Genomic DNA, 17733 nt, shown 5'->3' on the forward strand with positions numbered 1-17733 from the left:
CTCGCAAAGATAAGCAAAGAAGAAAAATCACAAGAACAAGAGAAAGAAAGATGATCGGAAGTGAAAAGAAAGATCAAAGCTTCATCGCTATTTAAAGGAAAGCCTCAAACGGCTATATTGCGGCTCCCGAGGAACGTAATAATTTCCTAGGCTACCCTATAACCGCCACAATCACTTCTCCTTCGCCCTAGAAAATCACGCGCACGACCGTTATGCGGTGTAAATAACGGACAAATCGAAACATTGGAAACCGAAGAAGATTCAACCGGGTTCCCAAACCAAGTAAACCGAACCGTCTCTTTCCATCTCGATAGAAAGAAAAGAGACTGGGGGACAAATGTTGGACCCAATTTTTGACATAGGCTACATGGGTTGTATTTAAAATAGGCCGTAAAGGATCAAACCCGCAGCGACGTCAACAAGGTGGAAAAGCAGGTCGCCGAAGTCGCGAAGATCGCGGAAGCAGTTACAAGAATAGCGGAGTCGAACCTATAAAAGGAAGAGGATATCAGGGCTAAAGGATACATCGAAAACCTTAGAGAGAGAGCACACCACACATTTACATCTTTCTTACTTCGTTTAGATCTCATTCTTGATCGACCTCCTTGTTATAGTCGATCTCTTAGCTATTCCTTGTACTCGACCTCTTAATCAATAAAAGTCTATTTTTGTCTACCGAATTCCGATTACATCGTTGTGTTCTAAGGATATCGTTGCCTACATCTTTTGTCACTTCCCTAGTTTACTTACAAACACTACAAAATACTTGAGTGTAGATTTTAGGTTCTACAGCTATGCAAGAGCAATGGATAGAAGAGTTCTGCACATAACCAGAGAAGACATAGCAGACATCCTCCAAGTTGCTAATGGACCAGAAAACCTGTTCACACAGCAACGTGGCCATCCAGACATCCTAGCTCACGTCCAAGACAACCACCACGTCACCACAAGGGAGGATACAGTTCCTCAAAACTTCGGTCAACCCAGGAGTTTACCATAGATCGACATCGTTTCATCACCATCGATCGATGGCGGATATCCCGGATCGATCGATAGACCAAGAGTCAGATCGCCCGACAGACGATTGGAGTTTGGACGACGTGCCTTCAATACTGATGGATCCAGGAGATTCAAATGGGAAGCAAATGATGAATATGGTGTCTACAGAGATGAGTTTGGCTATGCTAGAGGAGTTGATGGTGAAATCATCCATGTTGCCAAGGAGCAAATAAGGAGAATTCTGGAGAGAGCATCACTTTTTCACAAAGGTTGCTTACGCCTTCCAGTACACACACGCCCTTACCATGCATATCAACCACCACCAGTGCCCTACAGTAGATAGGAGATAGATGATATGGTGACTGATGTATGGAGAGCTCAGGCACACCTTGAGGCAAACATGCAGACATTGGTGGAAGACACTTTCCAGCCTTTGGATGTCAGCTACAAGGATTTCCAGAGTGATATGGCCAAGATAAGAGTGGAGCTTGGAAACATAGTAACCATGCTTGAGAAGGAAGCTACGCCACCAATATCGACCGACAGAGTACCTGCACCATCGATCGACATCGGCAAGACTACATCCAAGGACGGACCAGAATGTTCATCACCTAAGAGAGATGAATGGGAGATTGCTTATATCAATACACGGATTGGAGACGTCTACAACCCACTCAACAACAATGTCGAATGGTTAAGCAAGAGGATCGATCTTCTACAAAAAGAGCTAGCATCAATTCGCAAGAAAGATCAAGCTAAGAATGCTACTTTTCCATCGATCGACACACAATCTTCACCGTCGTTCGACACAAGGTTCGCAGCACTGGAAGATAGGATGAAAGCATACCAGGCGAAGCATGACAATTCCAGTTCACCTATCCTGCGATACTAGGACACACTGTCACAGCAGCTGAACGAGCTACAACAAGACATGAGCATAGTTCAAGATCATCTTGGTCTTCGTGACAGAAACGCAACATCGATCGACAGGACTAGACCAATATCGATCGACATCGAGCCACCACCAGCGAAGAGAGCATGCACTACAGCAGAAGTTGATGATATCAAACATGAGCTGTACGAAGCTATGAATTCTATGGAGGAAAGACTCATAGAAAGAAGTGATGACATTGACAACACTCTCAACGAACGAGTAACCAACCTTTGCAGAGCTACTGGTCTATTGAAGAATGAGATACGCAGTATGCAGAGAAATTTTGAGTACCAAGGCCAACGCTCAGAATCGATCGACACATCAGTTGATACTGAGTCGACCGACAGAACTCCCAGCGAAACGACCGACGCATAAGTTGTAGCATCTATCGATACATAATCCTTGGCAGATCAAGATCAACAGATTCAAGACCAGCACGACAAAGAACAACATGAAGAACTACCTGAGAATTCAAGATTTGATTTCTATCAGCATCAGTTAGACATGGAGGATTTGGACAGAAGGTTGCAAGTCATCAGAGCAGATTTAGCAAAGATATATCCTAGATGGACAAGATCAGATGATGCCACAAGAAGCTTCACTGCTGCTGAGTCCAAAGATGAGAGAAATGTTTGCCCACCAGCAAACAACAACCCCCACTGCACCCCCTAAGTCACACACCTACCACACTCAAGTTAAATGACTATAACAAAGCGCTGAGTGGGAGGCAACCCACTATTAGGTTTTCTTTTATTTTCCTTTATTTTATTATTTTTCATTTTTACTTTTATTTTCGGATTTATTTTGCAGTTTTTATAAGATCTGAGTAGAATGATGATTCCGTCGACCGACATTTACCATTCATATCGCTCGACACCACACAACCATTACTAACGATCGACGTACACCACTACGAATCGATCGACACCTTGTCGATCAGGTTTAATCATTCTAACTTGTTATATTTATTAATTATGATTTATTTTATTTACCTCACTACCGGTTGTGTTACACTGGGACAGTGTAATTTAAGTCTGGGGGGGGGGAGTCTACTAATATGTGTTTTTATTTTGGTTTTTATTCAAATTTTTTTCAAAATTATTTTTCGCATAAGTATTAAATAGGAACATTGATATAGATTTATATTTGATTGTCTGACCACTCTTTAGCACCATTCTAGATTACTGATTGCAGATAGTACTAAAGATGCTAAAGTGGATCAACCTGTCATCTATATTCACTAGTTCGAAGGAACCAAAGCCCACCTCCAACACTAATTCTGACTTATTTGCTTGTCTTGGGGCTTGGAAATCACTGGATCAGAATCCTCTTACAAGTCTGGAAGGTAAAAAGTCTGTGTGTTTATGGTTCCCTTCCTTCTCTCTCTTCAGCGTCTCAAGATCTAAGTTTATGTTATAAAAGATTGAAATGATTTCTTGAGAGGCAGAGGGGTAGGAGTGTCTCCTGCGACCCCAGTATTCTAAATCTCAAGGATGATCACACATTGTGGAAACGAGGGATAGGTAAATTACCAAAGACCCCATTATTCTCTACACTTTGTCAAAATGTATGAGTTACAATGTAAATGTCAATGAGATAGACTATATGACCTTTGTGGCATCGAAACCTGTTGAAATTGAAACTAATAAGAGATTCAGAGAAGAGAGATGAGGGGAGAAAGGGATCAGAGAAGACTACCTTTGTGTTCAGATACTTGTTTGAGTTGAATCCATGTGTCCTTTGATCGATACTTCCAAGGTAAAGCCTGCACTTTTATTTTATGTTAAGAAATGAGGTTAGTAGAGAGGAATGTCAGATGAGATTTGCTAAGTTGTTAACTAGATGAGTTTGGTTGCTAAGCTAGGATAAGGCATAATGAACTTTTGTGATTAGGATGTTTAGAGATGAATTGCAAACCCATAGAGTGATGACTTCAATATTTTGAATCTTTAAGTTCCTGCTGTTTTCAAACCTTTTCCAAAGACTACTGTTTTTGCTTGAGGACAAGCAAATGAGTAAGTCTGGGGGAGTTGATATACCATGGATTTTACCCGTTTTTAACCATGGTATACTAGTATTTTATTATATATTTAATCTGTTTTCTAGCCTGTTAGGTATGTTTTCAGGTTCAGGAGCATTTTGTGAGAAAGTGATGTTTTTGGAGCATTTTGGAGTGCAAGAAATGATACACCCGAGTTGACCATTCAAGACCAAGTCGGAAGTCAACATTGCGATTATAATCGATCGATACTCATCCTGAGTTGTCGATCGATGTAGCTGAGAAGATCCGCGTACTAGAAGATTATAATCGATCGATACACATCCTGTGTTGTCGATCGATATCGAGGACGAAATGGTTTAGCCGACTACTTCACCAAGACTTCACCAAATTATGAGATTACCCCTGACGAGTTTTTAACCTAATGGAAATGCTTAAATATTCCTGCTAAGTGTTTTTGACGGCAAGCTTTGAACAACTTAGAGAAAAGCAAGCCTTGAGAGTCTAAGCAGAGAGTGTGAGAGAGAGACTAGAGTTTTATTTGTCTTGAGAGATTGGAGAGATTTCTCATCTCCTTTTGTATTTCTACTTATTTCTATCTATGCAATTCTTTCATTTATCCATTGTCATGAATTGCTTAACTATGTCTGAGAAGTCTACTTGTTAGATTAAGGGTTTAAATAGGTTTGTGGGATTAGCCCCAAACTATAATTGCTAAGTTGTGATACTCTTCAATTGGATTGCACCCTATGCTTGTTCTAGATTAGCTAACTAGAATATAGATCACTAGGATCTTTGATTATCTTGAATTATCCATTTGAACTAGTTTGTCTCCTGTTGAGAAGAGCGACAGCCCTCCTTGAGACCTAGTGTTCATTATCGGCTCGCGCCTAGGCATATCTAGAAGCCATCAATCGATATCCCGACAGGTGAATCGATCGCCGAGCGAAAGGTGTATCGATCGATATCTCAAAAGGATGTCGATCGACTCTTTTTCTGTGTTAACATACGACAGTTGAGGCCAGAGATCTAGATTATTTAACCAGTGAGACATCACTAGAGTTAAGCGGCTGAGATCTATAGTATCATGCATGCAACTTGTTAAAGCATTTATAGAAATTATAATCTCCATTCCTAAATAAAAGCTCTATGTCTAGCACTCTTTATCACATTTAAACAACACATCATATTGTTAGTTACAACTACCTTGCTCATTTTAGGAATTGTTATTTTTATTTCCATCATATAAACCAACTTCACCTAGGATTGATTAGTAGATTTTATTTAATTGGTTCCCTAGCTCCTCGTGATTCGATCCCTAAATACTACAGCTGTACCTCATATTTGAGAGAGTAAGCTCTACTGGGTAATTTGAGCACTATCATTTATCCTCCATTTGGGCCAGATCTGTCACGAGGCTTTTCATTTTCGTCGATCTTCATGTTCATCGGGAAACTTGACATTTATCTTCGGAATACTTGACATTTCTCTTGTTATGTAAAGATAAACATAAACTGTCATACTTATCTCGAGTTTGATTTAAAAAATCATAAACGGGCTGTTCGGTCATGTTTGGGCCCTTTCGGGCCGTTTTCGATGTTTTTACAAACTTTTCCGAGAAAATACTCATGTCATGATATCGGTCTTCCGAAAGAACCCCAATTCCTCGTATAGTTGAGATGATTGGTGTTTTTAGAATAACCGTGATCGTCTTATACGATGAATTGAAATCTTTCCGTTAACCGAACCTTTCTTGGTTTTCCGAAACTTTTCCGATGATTCCGATTGACACGAAACGGGGGTTTTAGATTCACGATTTCAAGGATTTGAACCGCGAGGCTTCGAGTAAGGATGCAAAGTACGGAATTGGACTAGTGTCGGAATGGTTTCACGAGGAATTGGCTGCACTCGCTGAACGACCCACAGACCGGCGCACGGGACCACAGAGTGACCGCAACCGCTAGCCCCAGGGCCACGACGTGGGTGCAGCCCCCGGCACCCGGCGGCTAGCGCCCGTGCTGGCCGTGGCCGCCGGGCGGCTAGCCCTGTGCTGGCTCGGGTCTTCGGACAACAATCTCCGGTACACAAGTCCCAGGCCCCGGCCGTCAGAAGTCTGTACTTCGAGTCTTTCCCAAGTCCTCGCAGGACGAATCATTGAGATTCCGCGTACGAAACTCCGGTTCTTACTCCAAACTAAGACCGTCGGAAACACTTCGGAAACTCGTAAGATATCAACGGGAAGGAAGATCTTAAATTCTTCGTACGAAACAGCGATGGTTATCTTAAGACACCACTCATCTCAACTCTACGAACGTATGAAGAACTTCCGAAGAAATCGTAAAAAACAACGGAAGTCCTAGAGACGGCCCGAAAGAGACCAAACGCGATCGGACAGTCCGTTTACGATTATCTGAGATGGATACGACGATTTACGTTTATCTTTACGTAACAAGATAAATGCTAAATTTCCGGAAGGATAAATGTCAAGTTTCCCGAAGATAAATGTCAAGTTTCCAGATAAACATGGAGGCCGACGAAAATGGAAAAAAGCCCGCCTTGCGGCCCAGAAAGGAGAATAGACCGTCATAAGAAGGAGTATATAAAGGAGCTTTGGGAGAGAAGGAAAGGCAGAGCGAAAATCATTAAGAGAGAGAGAAATCTGAGATTGGAGACCTAGAGAGCTCCTGTTAGGTTAAGAACTTAGAATTTAGGCGGTAGACTAGCAAGGTAGGACCTAGAACGTCCGGCCGCCTCTCGTTCTATTTTCATCTTGTCTGCATGCTCCTGTCTCTCTCTGAAGGTCTAACAATCCTTTTACTTAGAGTTCCGCACATAGAAACCCTAGGCATTATTCTCGACATGCCCGTTTCTATGACTAACGCTCGTACTAGACGAACTCCGCCAGGCAGTTCGATCTCTTGTTCAAACCCTTCCAACTGAACTACGTCCGACTTGATCCTCGAAAGGGGTACGTAGGCAGCCTTCCTTAAGGTCCAGTCCCAAATCTCAATAAAACCTTTCCGCATTTATTTGATCACTTGTCGTTTGTTGTCGCAGAGAATCCGGACCTTCAGGGAAAGTTAGGTTTACTTAGCTTTCCTCCGTTCTACTTAATCAAAATCGACAGTGCGAATTTCGGTTCCCACAAGGCGCCAATCAGAAGAAAAGAGATTAGGGCAACAGGGCTTTAATTCCCGAAATAGGAGTTTCTATATTCGTCTGGAACAATCTCCGGATCACTCCGTCTGCTTGTTCCGCTTGAGAGAGAACAGTCTCGGGACTGTTCTCTTGAGTGTTCTCCGCAGGAATGCTCCAAAAGGACTTCTTTTCATCAGACACCTTCTCTTCTTTCTTCTACTAACTCCAGACCTGAAAAAGGTCAAAAAGGACTAGACTGACACGAATTAGTGACTTGAAACAAATGAAAACATATATACAATGATGTGAAAAACACCATATATCAATTCCCCCAGACTTAGATCCTTGTTTGTCCTCGAACAAGGCAAGTACAAAGAACAGGGAGAAAGGTTTGAAAGCGTGGGAACTCGCTTATTCTCAGCAACCATACTCTTACCACAAATCTCTGACCATACAAGCTGTAGATTAGGACCACACACACTTACTGAGAACCCCCTGATTGCTGTTCGAAGATCGGCTCCTTACTCTACATCTCAACCTGAAAAGGCAACACTTTCGAGACAAAACTCCTTATGTTCAATTAAGATCAGTGTGAGCTTCTTGTCACAGGCTCTACTCAGAGAGAATGGGCTAGGTATAGAACAGGCTAACTTTTATGGTGGAGTTCAAGATTGTTTAGGATTTACCAAGAGCGGGTGCAGGATATAGCACAAAATGGTCGTGAGAGGACGGCTCCATTGAGGTCCACAGTCCTTACTCATCTCTGCTAATCGGACTGCTCTCCGATAGATCGATCATAGGACTGCTCTGCGTGATTCAACTTCCCCTTCAGAACACTTCACTGAAACCACCATTACCTTCTCAACCTCCCCAGTGGCATGCATCATAGATTCTTCCCCTTTTCGTCACCAGTAAATCAAAGCAAAAACAAAATTTTTTTTTTTTTTTTTATATATATATACTGAAATACAAAATGCTGGGGTGACGAGCAAGGAGGTAACAAGTGATGTACATGATGCCACTGGTGATTCATTCTGGTCTGTTCTAGCCACTTACTTCTTCGTTGTTCTCTATGGTATCAGAACAGGCACCTCGGTTGTTCTCTTTCGTACCGGAACAAGCACTCCGGTTGTTCTGCCTGCTTCCACTGTGTGAGCATTGATGAGTAAGAACTGCGTCGATCCTTTCCTCTCCGACCTTTTTGCACATATCTGCACATAAAGTACTAGAAAAGCAAATGCATGAGGGTGGAATAAAAGGTCAGGGTTCAAGGTGTGAACTAGCTAAAGATGAGCTAGCCACTCAGGAACAGCAAGAGGGATAAAAATCGGATAAGAAGTCCTGAGTGTAGTTCTCATTCTACCCTGATCTAGTGCCCATGACAAGAAGAATTAAAGTCCAGATTAGGTTCAGATAAAGTGGAGTTAAGTCTGCCCAGTGTAACCTGATCGGTATAGAACTTCTGGAGTGTCAAATGAGATAAGTCAGGGTGTTCCAGGTCCATGTGTGGGTCTTTCATCACTGCTAAGGTCACTGAATAAGAAGGTTAAAGCACGAGGTGGTTAAAGAGCATCACAAAATAAGGTCCTGATTCCCACAATAGTTTTGACTGACTCGATCCTAAAGACTGACTCGATAAAAACATAAAAATGACACAAGGACTGACTCAAAAAGCACACAAGCGAATATAGTACAATCGCTCCCCCAGACTTAGTTCACACCATCCCTGGTTGTGAAAATAAATCAGAGGAAGCTGAAACACACCAAACAGAAGCAAATAACATAAAAAATAAATAGTTCAGATGGATAAGACAAGGGATAGAAATAGTCCTTTCGGACTCAGTCTGAATCGCCGCTACCGGAGTGACCAGCTGTCCTCCTGTTCCTCGGCAGTCTCACTCCTCCAGTCGATGTTCCTGCCTGTTCCTTGCCTGGGCGCCTTGTTCTCTGTGGCGTACGCTCCTCCTGGGCTCCAATGCAGCCGCCTGTGATCGCCCTGAGTATCCTCTTCATGAGGCTGTTGTTCTTCTTCTGGGACTCAACCATCCAGCGTCTGTAGGCGTGATCATCAGTCACATCGGTGAAATCCTCCAAGTCATACTCACCATCAGCCGGTGGAGTCACATGCTCCACATCATCCATGTCTTCATCATCGTGCTGAACCGGCGCCTTCGGATCATCGCAGAGGTGCTCTTCATCGAGTGAGAACACAATGTTCTCCAAGGATAAGAAGTCTGTGAACCCAGGCATAGGGAGCTTGCAGTACAGAGGGTTCCCTTCTTTATCCTGGAACTTGTAGGTGGTCTCGTCGCGCAGGATGTGGCATGCGATCAGGTAAGGAGTATCGATGTACTCCATCTCAGAGACGACCGTGTAAGAGCTGAGGTTGATGTTGAAGCGCTGGAACAAGGGTGTGAGCAGACTGCCGCAACGATCCTTCTTATCATCAGTCCGAACCAGTGTGTCTCTGCGGTCAGCGAACATGGAGATGAGATGAAACCCCGGGTTGGTCTTGACTTCCTGGATCGGGGTGATGTTCTCTCTGCGCATCTCGTCCTCAAGTCCCGTGTAGAGAACCTGGAGCTCTCCATTCGTGATCTTGGAGGTGTACTCCTTCGCGAACAGGACATTGGACACAATCTTGGCGATGATCCGGATAGCAGGGTTCCGGATCTGCGACTGGTAGGCTTTGCGAGAGGTGAACTTGCCGGCTGCGATGAGATCCCAAAAGGTGTCTGCCGGCTTGAACTTCTTTTCCACTGAAACTCCCTTTGGCGTGTCTGCAATCTCAAGTAGCGTGTTCAGATCGTTGAGAGAGATGGTGCAGAACTTGCCATCAGCCATGAAGGAGAAGGAGCAGTTCTCGTACGTAGGCGCATTGGGGTTCTGGTAAGTGATCTTGCACGTCGCGAGCACTTGCCTGACCAAGTCTGGGTAGAGAACCTGGGCCTGGTAGCAGAGAGGCATGAATCCCATAGCATGCATCGTGTCGAACACCTCAGTGTCAAGGCCTAGAGCGCCTAGTGTTGGCTGGTGCACGAACCGCGTGGGCAAGATCTCTGCTAGGAGGAGCCTGTTGTATATCGCTGCCGACTCCTTGTCCCATCCCTCAACGTTGAAGTCAAGGAGCATCGGATCATTGAGGTCGATGGGCTCTCCCTCAGTCTTGTTCGGCCATGGGTAACCAGGTGGAGCACTCGCGGCTGGAGAAGCTGTGCTCTTGGTGGCTCTTGCGTTCCACATCTTTGGAGGCATCTGCAAGACAAAAACGAAATCCCAATATCAGCACAGTTCGTTGGTTGTTCTAGAAACGATGGAACAATCCAATCTTCTTGTTCTACTCAAGTCCATCGATTACTAGACAACCTACACAAGCCTCAATCTCAACAGTAGAAATCGCAAAGGCCAAGAATCACAAGCAACAAATCGGTTCCTCTTCCATTGAAAATCAATCATGAATTCAATCCTAGTAGCAAGTATACTATCAAGAGCTACAACCTAGGATGAAATCGCAAAGCATAAAGGAAAGAGAGAACCCAAGAAATCACTCCCAAATCGCGATTTGCATGCGCAAAAAGGGGGAGAGTTCTTGTCCGATTACCTTGATTGGAGAGGTGATTCCTGCAAAACAACCCAATCTCAAGAGGTTAGAACCAAAATCGATGAGAAAGAGAAGGATGTGTGTTCGCGATTTTAGGGTTCTAAGGGGGGGGGGGGGTTTGCGGCGAGAGAGATGAAGTGGGGAAGTGGAATGTTTGGGCCTTAAATAGGTCCATCAAAACCGCTTCCCCTTCTCTTTTTTTTTTTTTTAATTTTTTTTTTGTTCGAGAACTTACCTGGGAACAATCGGCGGAACAACCGCTGGAGTGCTCTCCTGGAGTGATCTCGAATTTTCTTGATTTTTCAACCTGCAAGTTAGTTCCTAGAAAGATAAAGACAAAAAGAAAACAATATTTACACTCACCAGTGGGTTGCCTCCCACCAAGCGCTTGTTTTCTGTCACTAGCTTGACTTCAATGAGCCGATTAGGCTTGAGGGGGATCGCTTAAGGGTATCTCTACACCTTCAGCGATTGTTGTGTCAGCAAGATATGGCTTGAGACGCTGACCATTGACAACAAATTCTCCTCCTCTTGTGTCCAGCAACACAACAGCTCCATAAGGGCGAACCTCCTTAATGGTGAAAGGTCCAGACCATCTGGACTTAAGCTTTCCAGGGAACAGCTTAACCCGTGAATTGAAGAGTAAGACCTGATCGTTCGGAGCAAAGCTTCTGCTGATGATCCGTTTGTCGTGGAACGCCTTGGTCTTTTCCTTGTAGATCTTAGAACTCTCATAGGCCAGATGCCTGATCTCCTCCAACTCGTGGATCTGAATGGTTCGCCTCTCCTTGGCGGGTTTGATGTCGAAGTTGAGTAGTTTGACAGCCCAAGCCGCCTTGTACTCTAGCTCAACAGGTAGGTGGCACGCCTTGCCATAGACCAGATGATAGGGAGTGGTCCCTAAAGGGGTCTTGTAGGCTGTTCTGTACGCCCAGAGAGCATCGTCAAGCTTAAGGGACCAGTCCTTGCGGGTGGTGTTGACAGTCTTCTGCAGGATGTTCTTGATCTCTCTGTTGGAAACTTCCACTTGACCACTTGTTTGAGGATGATAGGCGGTTGCAACCTTGTGTTTGACACCATTCTTGCTCAGCAATCCTTGGAACAACTTGTTGATAAAGTGAGTTCCACCATCGCTTATAACCACTCTAGGCACTCCAAATCTTGGAAAGATGATGGAGGTGAACATCTTGGTTACAACTCGCGCATCATTGGTTGGACTAGCAATCGCTTCTACCCACTTGGAGACATAGTCCACAGCAACTAGGATGTACTCGTTCTTGTGAGAGACTGGGAAGGGTCCCATGAAATCGATCCCCCAGCAATCGAACACTTCAACTTCCAAGATGTAGTTCTGAGGCATCTCGTTTCTCTTGCTTATACTCCCCATCCTTTGGCATGAATTGCATCGAGATATGAAAGCGTGAGCATCTCTGAACATAGTGGGCCACCAGAAACCGGCTTGGAGGATCTTGGAAACTGTCTTGAAGGTGGCAAAGTGACCAGCATAAGAGGAACCGTGGCAGTGGTGAAGGATCCCTGGAATATCAGCCTCTGGAACACATCTCCTGAAGATCCCATCCTTGCCTTGCCGATAGAGATACGGCTCATCCCAGAAGTAGTGCCTTGCCTCCCTTAGAAATTTCCTCTTCTCATTCCCAGTGAACCTCAAAGGCTCTTTCTCAGCTGCCAAGAAGTTGGCAATCTCAGCAAACCATGGAAGGTTCGGGTACTCCTTCTGGATCACTGCAACGAATGCTCCTTCTACGCGGGAACAGTCCTTGATGACAGGTGACGACTGCTCCATGTTGCGCAGACCAATCGCATTGACGTACTCCATCGGTTGTTCCTCATCAAGAACTGTCTCATCTGACACTTTCATCCTGGAGAGATGATCTGCTACTCCATTATCAACCCCCTTCTTGTCTCTTATCTCCAGATCAAACTCTTGGAGCAAGAGAATCCATCTTAAGAGCCGCGGTTTAGCATCCTTCTTCGTGAGTAGGTACTTGAGAGCCGCGTGGTCTGTGTGCACAATCACCTTTGATCCAACCAGATAGGATCTGAACTTCTCAAAAGCGAACACGATGGCAAGGAGCTCCTTCTCTGTGGTTGCGTATCGGCACTGAGCTTCATCTAAGGTTCTGCTTGCATAGTAGATCACGTGAAGCTTCTTGTCTTTACGCTGTCCAAGGACTGCTCCCACTGCAAAATCACTTGCATCTGTCATGATCTCAAAAGGGAGATCCCAGTCTGGAGGTTGGACAACTGGTGCACTGACTAGGGCTCCCTTGATCGTGTGGAATGCGGCTAAGCAGTCGCTGTCAAAGGCAAACTGAGCTTCCTTGCAGAGCAACCGAGTGAGTGGTCTCGCGATCTTAGAGAAGTCCTGGATGAACCTCCTATAGAAACCAGCGTGTCCCAAGAAACTCCTGATTCCCTTCACTGAAGTTGGTGGTTGCAGACTCATCATGACCTCGATCTTTGCCTTGTCCACCTCAATGCCTTTCTCTGATATCTTGTGTCCCAGAACAATCCCATCTCTGACCATGAAGTGGCATTTCTCCCAGTTCAGCACCAGATGCTTCTCCTCGCATCGCTTCAGCACCCTGCACAAGTTTGACAAACAGACATGAAAGGAGCTTCCATAGACGCTGAAATCGTCCATGAAAACCTCCATTATGTCTTCGATCAGATCAGTAAAAATCGACATCATGCATCGCTGGAAGGTCGCTGGAGCATTGCACAAGCCGAAGGGCATCCTCCTGTATGCATATGTTCCATAAGGGCATGTGAACGTCGTCTTCTCCTGATCATCTGGGTGGATGGGAATCTGAAAGAAACCTGAATAACCATCTAAAAAGCAATAGTAAGGGTGGTTAGCCAATCTCTCAAGCATTTGATCAATAAAAGGAAGTGGGAAGTGATCCTTACGAGTCGCAGCATTCAACTTACGAAAATCAATGCACATGCGATGACCAGTAACTGTTCTAGTGGGGATCAATTCATTCTTTTCATTGGTTATCACAGTGATCCCACCTTTCTTAGGTACTACATGCACAGGACTAACCCACTTACTATCAGAGATCGCATAGATCACACCTGCTTCTAGAAGTTTCATTATCTCTTTCTTTACAACATCTTTTAGATTTGGGTTTAACCTCCTCTGATGTTCTACAGAAGTCATCGATTCATCTTCCAGGTGTATTCTATGCATGCACAGATCAGGTGAAATGCCAGGTATGTCAGCTAGAGAATAACCCAAAGCCTTACGATATTTTCTCAGCTCACACAAAAGCAGAGCAGTCTCTGCATTGTTCAGGTCAGCATTCACAATGACAGGATATGTGGAGTTGGGTCCAAGAAATGCATACCTGAGTCCCTTGGGAAGGGATTTGAGCTCTACCTTTGGAGCTTTCAGCTCGCTCCATGAGTCATCGGTCTGAGCTGCCGGAACAGACGGGTTCTGAGGCGCGGTTGTTCCAGTCGCTGTGCTGGACTCACTGTTCTCCCCCAGACTTAGATTCGCCACCATTCTCTCAATACTCCTGGCTGAATCCAGGAATTTGGCATAGGCATCAGCATCAACACTCTCTAAGCTCTGCTCGGCTTCAGCTCTGACTAAGGCGAGTTCAAGTGGATCCTCGGTGAGAATCTCCTCGATCATTCCCTCATGCGGCTCTAGCGGATCACCATCTTCTTGGACAGTGAAAGTTTGTCCATCCAGCATCGGTTTCTTGAGCATCTGATCCATCTCAAACTTCATCACAATATCTCCAAGGTGGAGATCAATCTTCCCTTGTCGGACATCAATGATAGCTCCAACAGTGCAGAGGAATGGTCTGCCTAGGATCAGGGGATCATTGGAATCTTCCTCGACTTCCAGAACAACGAAATCGGCAGGAACAATTGTGTTTCCAACCAGAACTTGAAGATCTTCGAGGATTCCAACTGGAGACTTCACAGATCGATCAGCAAACACTAGTGACATCCTGGTAGGCTTGAAGTCCGTGTATCCAAGGCGCTTAGCCACAGTATATGGCATGAGGTTTATGCTTGACCCTAGATCGACCAGTGAGCATGAGAAAGTGTTCTCCCAATCTGAACCGAGAGAACAAATTTTCCCGGATCACCCAACTTCTTGATCCTTCTGTTCTGGAGCACCGCGCTGCACTCCTTAGAGACAATCATGAACTCGCTGTCATCAGATATCTTCCCAGAGATCAGTCCCTTGACAAAGCTACGCATGGATGGTATCATCTGGATCGCACTCATCAGAGGGAGCTTGACAGTTAGGTCTTCCAGCATCTTCCTGCACTTCATCTCTTCCTTATCCTTGCGTGTAGCCTTAGCTGGAACAGGGTAAGGCACTTTCGGTACATACTGACGAGCAGGAGAAGGTGCTGCAGTCGGTGGAACAACCCCAGCGGGTCGCTCTGCTTCAGTCGGAACAGTCTCAGTAGGTTGTTCTGCATCTTCCTCATCTGTGGGTACAGCTTTAGGTGGCTGATCCGACTCCTTCTGCTTCCCTTTCTCAGCCGATGTGAATCTCCTGGGGTCTAGATCAGGCAGTTGCTTTCCACTCCTCAAACCTACTGCATTGCACTCCTTGGGGTTCTTGTCTGTTTTTCCAGGGAGAGTTCCTTGCTGTCTCTTCACATTCTCAGCAGTCTGAGCAATCTGAATATCCATCTGTCTCATATGGCTTGAGACATTGTCATACTTCACACTCAGGTCATTGAACATATGATTCATCCTGGTGTTGATGTCGTTTGTGACCTGGTTCAGTGCTTTCCCCTGGATCTGCTGTCCTTGGAGCAGTTGGCTCATCATATTGGCGAGGCTCTTCATGTCATCATGCGGAGCAGTCTGAGTCGGTTGTGCAGCTTGCTGATTAACCGGCTGTTTCTGGCTGTGGAATTGGGCATTCTGAGCTGGGTTAAGGACAAAGGTTCTTCCCTGATTGCCATAAGGCCTTTGGTATCCACTGTTCTGACCCTGGTTTCCTTGAGCTTTATCGTCTGGTTTAGGGGCATTGAACAGGTGGGGATTGTTCCTCACGTTAGGGTTCGGGTGATAGTTCTTGAACTGCCATCCTTGCCCATTCACATAACTCACTTCATGCTGATCCTCAGCCGACTGATCTGCCTCTGATGTGCCTTCCGCGGTAGCTTTATCCTGTGGGGATTCTTCCATGATGAAGACCTGGTTCTGGTTACTCTTAATCAGCTGATCGACCTTGGCAGAGAGCTCATCAATCTTGCTGTTATCAATGCTCTTCACCTTCTGAGTGCGATCAGTCTCGCGGTTATTGTCAGCTGAGCTTGAGGCCATGTTCTCAATCAACTCGAATGCACCTTGAGTGGACTGAGTCATGAAATCTCCCTTACTGGCTGAGTTCAAAGCGTTCCTGTACTCCCAGCCTACTCCATCGTAGAACACTCCCAGCAGATAGTCTTCCTCAAAACCGTGATGTGGGCACTCTCTGCGGTAGACATTGAATCGCTCCCAAGCATCACAGAACGGCTCGTCCACCAATTGTTTGAAGGTCACGATCTTCTGTCTCAGAGCTGCCGTCTTCGATTTCGTGTAGAAGTGGCTTAAGAAGGCCTCTCGGACTTGTTCCCAAGTGGTGAGTGATCCCGTGGGTAGTGAATCAAGCCAGCGAGCAGCTTTCCCATCAAGAGAGAAAGGGAACAGAGTACACTTGATGTAATCGGGTGGTACTCCATTCGCTTTAGTGAAACCACACATCTTCTCAAAGTGCTCGATGTGGTCCATCGGTATCTCAGCAGGAAGTCCATTGAAGATCTTCCTTTGCACTAGACTTATCAAGGCTGGCTTGATCTCGAAGTCTTGCCTAGTGCACGGTGGAGGGGTTATGGCAGATCGCGTAGCAGGCAGATTACGCAGTAAGTTTCTCTGGCCGATCTGGACCACTTCCTCCTGTTGGTTCTGCTGGTTCGCAGCATTCAGAGCAGCTTGCTCGGCAGCAGCTTGCTGCGCTTGGATCGTCTGCTGCATCTGCTGCATCTGCTGTTGCATGAGTGCAAGTGCAGCAGTGAGATCATCTGGATGATCACCCATGTTGGTGTTCGTTGATCTCGGCTGTTGACGGTTCTGTCGTTCCAATCTCGCTAGTTCCTCGTTAGTAAGCTGATGCAATGGTCCTTGTGCGTTGCTCCGAGTATGTCTACTGGTCATGCACCTGGATCATCAGCTGAAACAAAGAAAATAACACGAGTTAGATATCTTAGACTAGATATGAAACCGAAAATTAGAGGTAAAAAATCTGGTCCCCGTCGCAACGGCGCCAAAACTTGATACACTAAAAATGAATCCTTGCTACTGCCAAGTTAACAGTTGCAATTGTAGTACTTGAGATTCAAATCCAGAGGACCAGTCTACACTCTAGTTCTATAAGTTCCAGAATCAAGCTAAGAAGAAGATATGATTTGGTTGAAATAGGCGATAGTAAACAAGCAAAATAAACACGAGATTGATTCAATTAAACAAGAGCTAGCCTAGGGTATTTCATTGGGTGTTGAATTGGAGCCAAACAATTATTCAAGCGCGATGAAGTGCTTTCTAGAACTCGGATCACTCAGCTGGAACACTCCACTGTCGTGGCAGTGATCGCTTTGCAGATCGATCTCACCACCTAACTGTCGTTGGGATGAGGATCGATTGCAAGCTTTAGAGAACAGGTCCGATCAGTTCACTTACCACCCTAATATCTACTTTCGCTGATTAGGGATACTAAGCTCATTCAATACATGTCAAGTTCTCATCCTAAGCGGTTAACTAGGTGAAGAACTAGTGATCTAACATCAAGTGATCAGTTTAATGAAAGCAGTAAGAACAGTATGAATGAAGAACAGTTATGGATCGCTTATCTATGTTTAGCTCATGTCTCAACACCCTAAAAACCCTAGGCGAGCAGGTCACTACTCGATCATGATGCACATAAACAAAGACATAATCCTGAATAAAATTGCATTAGAACAGAGTATGAAACAATAGGGTTCAGATGATCTTCTCTATGAGAGGATGGATTCTTCTCCC

At 45.1% G+C, this 17733-nt stretch overlaps 1 non-coding gene across 1 annotated transcript; it reads left to right on the top strand.

Annotated features, from left to right (window-relative positions):
* The first annotated feature begins 16132 nt into the window (after positions 1-16132).
* LOC130497248 (small nucleolar RNA R71) lies at positions 16133-16239 on the top strand. Its single transcript, XR_008936254.1, has one exon. It is a non-coding gene; the product is annotated as a small nucleolar RNA R71 (small nucleolar RNA).
* Positions 16240-17733: the final 1494 nt, after the last annotated feature.

The sequence above is a fragment of the Raphanus sativus genome, chromosome 6, assembly GCF_000801105.2.
Source record: "Raphanus sativus cultivar WK10039 chromosome 6, ASM80110v3, whole genome shotgun sequence".
Taxonomy (NCBI): Eukaryota; Viridiplantae; Streptophyta; class Magnoliopsida; order Brassicales; family Brassicaceae; genus Raphanus; species Raphanus sativus.